Raw genomic sequence first — 9,079 nt, 5'->3', positions numbered from 1 at the left:
GTTATGGTCATTTCCATATTCCGAGCAACCTAGGCTTCACTCTAGGGCGTTGCTCCACCAGATCGAATAGTTAGGTCCTTAGAAGTAATCGCCAGAAGCATAAAATACGATATAAATACAACAGCTTTTCCATCGTATAAAACGAATTATTGCAATCAGTGTGGAAGTTATGGTCATTTCTACATTCCGAGCAACCTAGGCTTCACTCTAGGGCGTTGCTCCACCAGATCGAATAGTTAGGTCCTTAGAAGTCAACGCCAGGAGCATAAAATACGATATAATTACAACAGCTTTTCCATCGTATAAAAGGAATAATTGCAAACAGTGTGAAAGTAATGGTCATTTCTACGTTCCGGGCAACCTAGGCTTCACTGTATGGCGTTCTTCCACCACATCGAATAGCTACGGCCTCAGAAGTCAACGCCAGAGGCATAAAATACAATATAAATACAACAGTGTTTCCATCGTATAAAACGAATAATTGCAACCAGTGTGAAAGTTATGGTCATTTCCATATTCCGAGCAACCAAGGCTTCACTCTAGGGCGTTGCTCCACCAGATCGAATAGTTAGGTCCTTAGAAGTAATCGCCAGAAGCATAAAATACGATATAAATACAACAGCTTTTCCATCGTATAAAAGGATTAATTGCAACCAGTTTGAACCATGATGGTCATTTCTCCATTCCGGGCAACCTAGGCTTCACTCTAGGGCGTTGCTCCACTAGATCGAACAGCTAGGTCCTTAGAAGTCAACGCCAGAAGCATAAAATACAATGTAAATACAGCAACTTTTCCATCGTATAAAACGAATAATTGCAACCAGTACGAAACTTATGGTCATTTCTACTTTCCGAGCAACCTGGGCTTCACCCTAGGGCGTTGCTCCAACAGATTGAATAGTTAGGGCCTTAGTAGTCAACGCCCGAAGCATAAAATGCAATAAAAATACAACAGTGTTTCCATAATATAACAGGAATAATTGCGACCAGTTTGAAAGTGGTGGCCAATTCTACGTTCCGGGCAACCTAGGCTTCACTCTAGGGCGTTGCTCCACCAGATCGAATAGTTAGTGCCTTAGAAGTCAACGCCAGAAGCATCAAATACAATATAAATACAACAGTTTTCCATCGTATAAAACGAATAATTGCAACCAGTATTAAACTTATGGTCATTTCTACTTTCCGAGCAATCAACGCTTCACCCTAGGGCGTTGCTCCAACAGATTGAATAGTTAGGGCCTTAGAAGTCTACGCCCGAACCATAAAATGCAAAAAAAATACAACAGTGTTTCCATCATATAACAGGAATAATTTCGACCAGTATGAAAGTGATGGCCAATTCTACATTCCGGGCAACCTAGGCTTTACTCTATGGCGTTGCTCCACCAGATCGAATAGTTAGTGCCTTAGAAGTCAACGCCAGAAGCATAAATTACAATATAGATACAACAGCTTATTCCATCGTATAAAACGAATAATTGCAACGAGTATGAGACTTATGGTCATTTCTACTTTCCGAGCAACCTAGGCTTCACCCTAGGGCGTTGCTCCAACAGATTGAATAGTTAGGGCCTTAGAAGTCAACGCCCGAACCATAAAGTGCAAAAAAAATACAACAGTTTTTCCATCGTATAAAACGAATTATTGCAATCAGTGTGAAAGTTATGGTCATTTCTACATTCCGAGCAACCTAGGCTTCACTCTAGGGCGTTGCTCCACCAGATCGAATAGTTAGGTCCTTAGAAGTCAACGCCAGGAGCATAAAATACGATATAATTACAACAGCTTTTCCATCGTATAAAAGGAATAATTGCAAACAGTGTGAAAGTAATGGTCATTTCTACTTTCCGGGCAACCTAGGCTTCACTGTATGGCGTTCTTCCACCACATCGAATAGCTACGGCCTCAGAAGTCAACGCCTGAAGTATAAAATACAATAAAAATACAACAGTTTTCCATCGTATAAAACGAATAATTGCAACCAGTATGAAACTTATGGTCACTTCTACCTTCCGAGCAACCTAGGCTTCACCCTAGGGCGTTGGTCCAACAGATTGAATAGTTAGGGCCTTAGAGGTCTAGGCCCGAACCATAAAATGCAAAAAAAATACGACAGTGTTTCCATCATATAACGGGAATAATTGCGACCAGTTTGAAAGTGGTGGCCAATGCTACGTTCCGGGCAACCTAGGCTTCACTCTAGGGCGCTGCTCCACCAGATCGAATAGTTAGTGCCTTAGAAGTCAACGCCAGAAGCATCAAATACAATATAAATACAACAGTTTTCCATCGTATAAAACGAATAATTGCAACCAGTATTAAACTTATGGTCATTTCTACTTTCCGAGCAACCTAGGCTTCACTCTAGGGCGTTGCTCCACCAGATCGAATAGTTAGGTCCTTAGAAGTCAACGCCAGGAGCATAAAATACGATATAATTACAACAGCTTTTCCATCGTAGAAAAGGAATAATTGCAAACAGTGTGAAAGTAATGGTCATTTCTACGTTCCGGGCAACCTAGGCTTCACTGTATGGCGTTCGTCCACCACATCGAATAGCTACGGCCTCAGAAGTCAACGCCTGAAGTATAAAATACAATAAAAATACAACAGCTTTTCCATCGTATAAAACGTATAATTGCAACCAGTGTGAAAGTAATCATCATTTCTACGTTCCGAGCACCCTAGGCTTCACTCTAGGGCGTTGCTCCACCAGATCGAATAGTTAGGTCCTTAGAAGTAATCGCCAGAAGCATAAAATACGATATAAATACAACAGCTTTTCCATCGTATAAAAGGATTAATTGCAACCAGTTTGAACCATGATGGTCATTTCTCCTTTCCGGGCAACCTAGGCTTTACTCTAGGGCGTTGCTCCACTAGATCGAACAGCTAGGTCCTTAGAAGTCAACGCCAGAAGCATAAAATACAATGTAAATACAGCAATTTTTCCATCGTATAAAACGAATAATTGCAACCAGTACGAAACTTATGGTCATTTCTACTTTCCGAGCAACCTGGGCTTCACCGTAGGGCGTTGCTCCAACAGATTGAATAGTTAGGGCCTTAGTAGTCAACGCCCGAAGCATAAAATGCAATAAAAATGCAACAGTGTTTCCATAATATAACAGGAATAATTGCGACCAGTTTGAAAGTGGTGGCCAATTCTACGTTCCGGGCAACCTAGGCTTCACTCTAGGGCGTTACTCCACCAGATCGAATAGTTAGTGCCTTAGAAGTCAACGCCAGAAGCATCAAATACAATATAAATACAACAGTTTTCCATCGTATAAAACGAATAATTGCAACCAGTATTAAACATATGGTCATTTCTACTTTCCGAGCAATCTACGCTTCACCCTAGGGCGTTGCTCCAACAGATTGAATAGTTAGGGCCTTAGAAGTCTACGCCCGAACCATAAAATGCAAAAAAAATACAACAGTGTTTCCATCATATAACAGGAATAATTTCGACCAGTTTGAAAGTGATGGCCAATTCTACGTTCCGGGCAACCTAGGCTTCACTCTATGGCGTTGCTCCACCAGATCGAATAGTTAGTGCCTTAGAAGTCAACGCCAGAAGCATAAATTACAATATAAATACAACAGCTTTTCCATCGTATAAAACGAATAATTGCAACGAGTATGAGACTTATGGTCATTTCTACTTTCCGAGCAACCTAGGCTTCACCCTAGGGCGTTGCTCCAACAGATTGAATAGTTAGGGCCTTAGAAGTCTACGCCCGAACCATAAAATGCAAAAATAATACAACAGTGTTTCCATCATATAACAGGAATAATTGCTACCAGTGTGAAAGTTATGGTCATTTCTACGTTCCGCGAAACCTGGGCTTTACTCTAGGGCGTTGTTCCACCAGATGGAATAGTTAGGGCCTAAGAAGTCAACGCCAGAAGCATAAAATACGATATAAATACAACAGCTATTCCATCGCATAAAACAAATAATTGCAACCAGTGTGAAAGTTATGGTCATTTCTACGTTCCGGGCAACCTAGGCTTCACCCTAGGCCGTTGCTCCACCAGATCGAATAGTTAGGGCCCAAGAAGTGAACGCCAGAAGCATAAAATGCAATCAAAGTACAACAGTTTTTCCATCGTATAGCAGGTATAATTTGCAACCAGTGTGATAGTAGTGGTCATTTCTACGTTCCGGGCAACCCAGGTTTCACTCCAGGGCGTTGCTCCACCAGATCGAATAGTTACGGCCTAAGAAGTCAACGCCAGAAACATAAAATACCATAAAGATGCAACAGTTTTTCCATCGTATAAAACGAATTATTGCAATCAGTGTGAAAGTTATGGTCATTTCTACGTTCCGGGCAACCTAGGCTTCACTCTAGGGCGTTGCTCCACCAGATCGAATAGTTAGTGCCTTAGAAGTCAACGCCAGAAGCATAAAATACAATATAAATACAACAGTTTTTCCATCGTATGAAACAAATAATTGCAACCAGTATGAAGCATATGGTTCTACTTGCTGCATTTCTACTTTCCGAGCAACCTAGGCTTCACCCTAGGGCGTTGCTCTAACGGATTGAATAGTCAGGGCCTTAGAAGTCAACGCCCGAACCAGAAAGTGCAAAAAAAATACAACAGTTTTTCCATCGTATAAAACGAATTATTGCAATCAGTGTGAAAGTTATGGTCATTTCTACATTCCGAGCAACCTAGGCTTCACTCTAGGGCGTTGCTCCACCAGATCGAATAGTTAGGTCCTTAGAAGTCAACGCCAGGAGCATAAAATACTATATAATTACAACAGCTTTTCCATCGTATAAAAGGATTAATTGCAACCAGTTTGAACCATGATGGTCATTTCTCCTTTCCGCGCAACCTAGGCTTCACCCTAGGGCGCTGCTCCACCATATCGAATAGTTAGTGCCCTAGAAGTCAGCGCCAGAAGCATAAAATACAATATAAATACAACAGTTTTTCCATCGTATGAAACAAATAATTGCAACCAGTATGAAACTTATGGTCATTTATACTTTCCGAGCAACCTAGGCTCCACCCTAGGGCGTTGCTCCAACGGATTGAATAGTTAGGGCCTTAGAAGTCAACGCCAGAAGCATCAAATACAATATAAATACAACAGTTTTCCATCGTATAAAACGAATTATTGCAATCAGTGTGGAAGTTATGGTCATTTCTACATTCCGAGCAACCTAGGCGTCACTCTAGGGCGTTGCTCCACTAGATCGAACAGCTAGGTCCTTAGAAGTCAACGCCAGAAGCATAAAATACAATGTAAATACAGCAATTTTTCCATCGTATAAAACGAATAATTGCAACCAGTACGAAACTTATGGTCATTTCTACTTTCCGAGCAACCTGGGCTTCACCCTAGGGCGTTGCTCCAACAGATTGAATAGTTAGGGCCTTAGTAGTCAACGCCCGAAGCATAAAATGCAATAAAAATACAACAGTGTTTCCATAATATAACAGGAATAATTGCGACCAGTTTGAAAGTGGTGGCCAATTCTACGTACCGGGCAACCTAGGCTTCACTCTAGGGCGTTGCTCCACCAGATCGAATAGTTAGTGCCTTAGAAGTCAACGCCAGAAGCATCAAATACAATATAAATACAACAGTTTTCCATCGTATAAAACGAATAATTGCAACCAGTATTAAACTTATGGTCATTTCTACTTTCCGAGCAATCTACGCTTCACCCTAGGGCGTTGCTCCAACAGATTGAATAGTTAGGGCCTTAGAAGTCTACGCCCGAACCATAAAATGCAAAAAAAATACAACAGTGTTTCCATCATATAACAGGAATAATTTCGACCAGTTTGAAAGTGATGGCCAATTCTACGTTCCGGGCAACCTAGGCTTTACTCTATGGCGTTGCTCCACCAGATCGAATAGTTAGTGCCCTAGAAGTCAACGCCAGAAGCATAAATTACAATATAAATACAACAGCTTTTCCATCGTATAAAACGAATAATTGCAACGAGTATGAGACTTATGGTCATTTCTACTTTCCGAGCAACCTAGGCTTCACCCTAGGGCGTTGCTCCAACAGATTGAATAGTTAGGGCCTTAGAAGTCAACGCCCGAACCATAAAGTGCAAAAAAAATACAACAGTTTTTCCATCGTATAAAACGAATTATTGCAATCAGTGTGAAAGTTATGGTCATTTCTACACTCCGAGCAACCTGGGCTTCACTCTAGGGCGTTGCTCCACCAGATCGAATAGCTACGGCCTCAGAAGTCAACGCCAGAGGCATAAAATACAATATAAATACAACAGTGATACCATCGTATAAAACGAATAATTGCAACCAGTGTGAAAGTTATGGTCATTTCCATATTCCGAGCAACCTAGGCTTCACTCTAGGGCGTTGCTCCACCAGATCGAATAGTTAGGTCCTTAGAAGTAATCGCCAGAAGCATAAAATACGATATAAATACAACAGCTTTTCCATCGTATAAAAGGATTAATTGCAACCAGTGTGAAAGTTATGGTCATTTCCATATTCCGAGCAACCTAGGCTTCACTCTAGGGCGTTGCTCCACCAGATCGAATAGTTAGGTCCTTAGAAGTAATCGCCAGAAGCATAAAATACGATATAAATACAACAGCTTTTCCATCGTATAAAACGAATTATTGCAATCAGTGTGGAAGTTATGGTCATTTCTACATTCCGAGCAACCTAGGCTTCACTCTAGGGCGTTGCTCCACCAGATCGAATAGTTAGGTCCTTAGAAGTCAACGCCAGGAGCATAAAATACGATATAATTACAACAGCTTTTCCATCGTATAAAAGGAATAATTGCAAACAGTGTGAAAGTAATGGTCATTTCTACGTTCCGGGCAACCTAGGCTTCACTGTATGGCGTTCTTCCACCACATCGAATAGCTACGGCCTCAGAAGTCAACGCCAGAGGCATAAAATACAATATAAATACAACAGTGTTTCCATCGTATAAAACGAATAATTGCAACCAGTGTGAAAGTTATGGTCATTTCCATATTCCGAGCAACCTAGGCTTCACTCTAGGGCGTTGCTCCACCAGATCGAATAGTTAGGTCCTTAGAAGTAATCGCCAGAAGCATAAAATACGATATAAATACAACAGCTTTTCCATCGTATAAAAGGATTAATTGCAACCAGTTTGAACCATGATGGTCATTTCTCCATTCCGGGCAACCTAGGCTTCACTCTAGGGCGTTGCTCCACTAGATCGAACAGCTAGGTCCTTAGAAGTCAACGCCAGAAGCATAAAATACAATGTAAATACAGCAATTTTTCCATCGTATAAAACGAATAATTGCAACCAGTACGAAACTTATGGTCATTTCTACTTTCCGAGCAACCTGGGCTTCACCCTAGGGCGTTGCTCCAACAGATTGAATAGTTAGGGCCTTAGTAGTCAACGCCCGAAGCATAAAATGCAATAAAAATACAACAGTGTTTCCATAATATAACAGGAATAATTGCGACCAGTTTGAAAGTGGTGGCCAATTCTACGTTCCGGGCAACCTAGGCTTCACTCTAGGGCGTTGCTCCACCAGATCGAATAGTTAGTGCCTTAGAAGTCAACGCCAGAAGCATCAAATACAATATAAATACAACAGTTTTCCATCGTATAAAACGAATAATTGCAACCAGTATTAAACTTATGGTCATTTCTACTTTCCGAGCAATCAACGCTTCACCCTAGGGCGTTGCTCCAACAGATTGAATTGTTAGGGCCTTAGAAGTCTACGCCCGAACCATAAAATGCAAAAAAAATACAACAGTGTTTCCATCATATAACAGGAATAATTTCGACCAGTTTGAAAGTGATGGCCAATTCTACGTTCCGGGCAACCTAGGCTTTACTCTATGGCGTTGCTCCACCAGATCGAATAGTTAGTGCCTTAGAAGTCAACGCCAGAAGCATAAATTACAATATAGATACAACAGCTTATTCCATCGTATAAAACGAATAATTGCAACCAGTACGAAACTTATGGTCATTTCTACTTTCCGAGCAACCTGGGCTTCACCCTAGGGCGTTGCTCCACCAGATCGAATAGTTAGGTCCTTAGAAGTCAACGCCAGGAGCATAAAATACGATATAATTACAACAGCTTTTCCATCGTATAAAAGGAATAATTGCAAACAGTGTGAAAGTAATGGTCATTTCTACTTTCCGGGCAACCTAGGCTTCACTGTATGGCGTTCTTCCACCACATCGAATAGCTACGGCCTCAGAAGTCAACGCCTGAAGTATAAAATACAATAAAAATACAACAGTTTTCCATCGTATAAAACGAATAATTGCAACCAGTATGAAACTTATGGTCACTTCTACCTTCCGAGCAACCTAGGCTTCACCCTAGGGCGTTGGTCCAACAGATTGAATAGTTAGGGCCTTAGAGGTCTAGGCCCGAACCATAAAATGCAAAAAAAATACGACAGTGTTTCCATCATATAACGGGAATAATTGCGACCAGTTTGAAAGTGGTGGCCAATGCTACGTTCCGGGCAACCTAGGCTTCACTCTAGGGCGTTGCTCCACCAGATCGAATAGTTAGTGCCTTAGAAGTCAACGCCAGAAGCATCAAATACAATATAAATACAACAGTTTTCCATCGTATAAAACGAATAATTGCAACCAGTATTAAACTTATGGTCATTTCTACTTTCCGAGCAACCTAGGCTTCACTCTAGGGCGTTGCTCCACCAGATCGAATAGTTAGGTCCTTAGAAGTCAACGCCAGGAGCATAAAATACGATATAATTACAACAGCTTTTCCATCGTAGAAAAGGAATAATTGCAAACAGTGTGAAAGTAATGGTCATTTCTACGTTCCGGGCAACCTAGGCTTCACTGTATGGCGTTCGTCCACCACATCGAATAGCTACGGCCTCAGAAGTCAACGCCTGAAGTATAAAATACAATAAAAATACAACAGCTTTTCCATCGTATAAAACGTATAATTGCAACCAGTGTGAAAGTAATCATCATTTCTACGTTCCGAGCACCCTAGGCTTCACTCTAGGGCGTTGCTCCACCAGATCGAATAGTTAGGTCCTTAGAAGTAATCGCCAGAAGCATAAAAT

This window comes from Calliopsis andreniformis, unplaced genomic scaffold (genome assembly GCF_051401765.1).
Source record: "Calliopsis andreniformis isolate RMS-2024a unplaced genomic scaffold, iyCalAndr_principal scaffold0033, whole genome shotgun sequence".
NCBI classification, from domain to species: Eukaryota; Metazoa; Arthropoda; class Insecta; order Hymenoptera; family Andrenidae; genus Calliopsis; species Calliopsis andreniformis.
Note: the sequence above shows the minus strand (reverse complement) of the source record.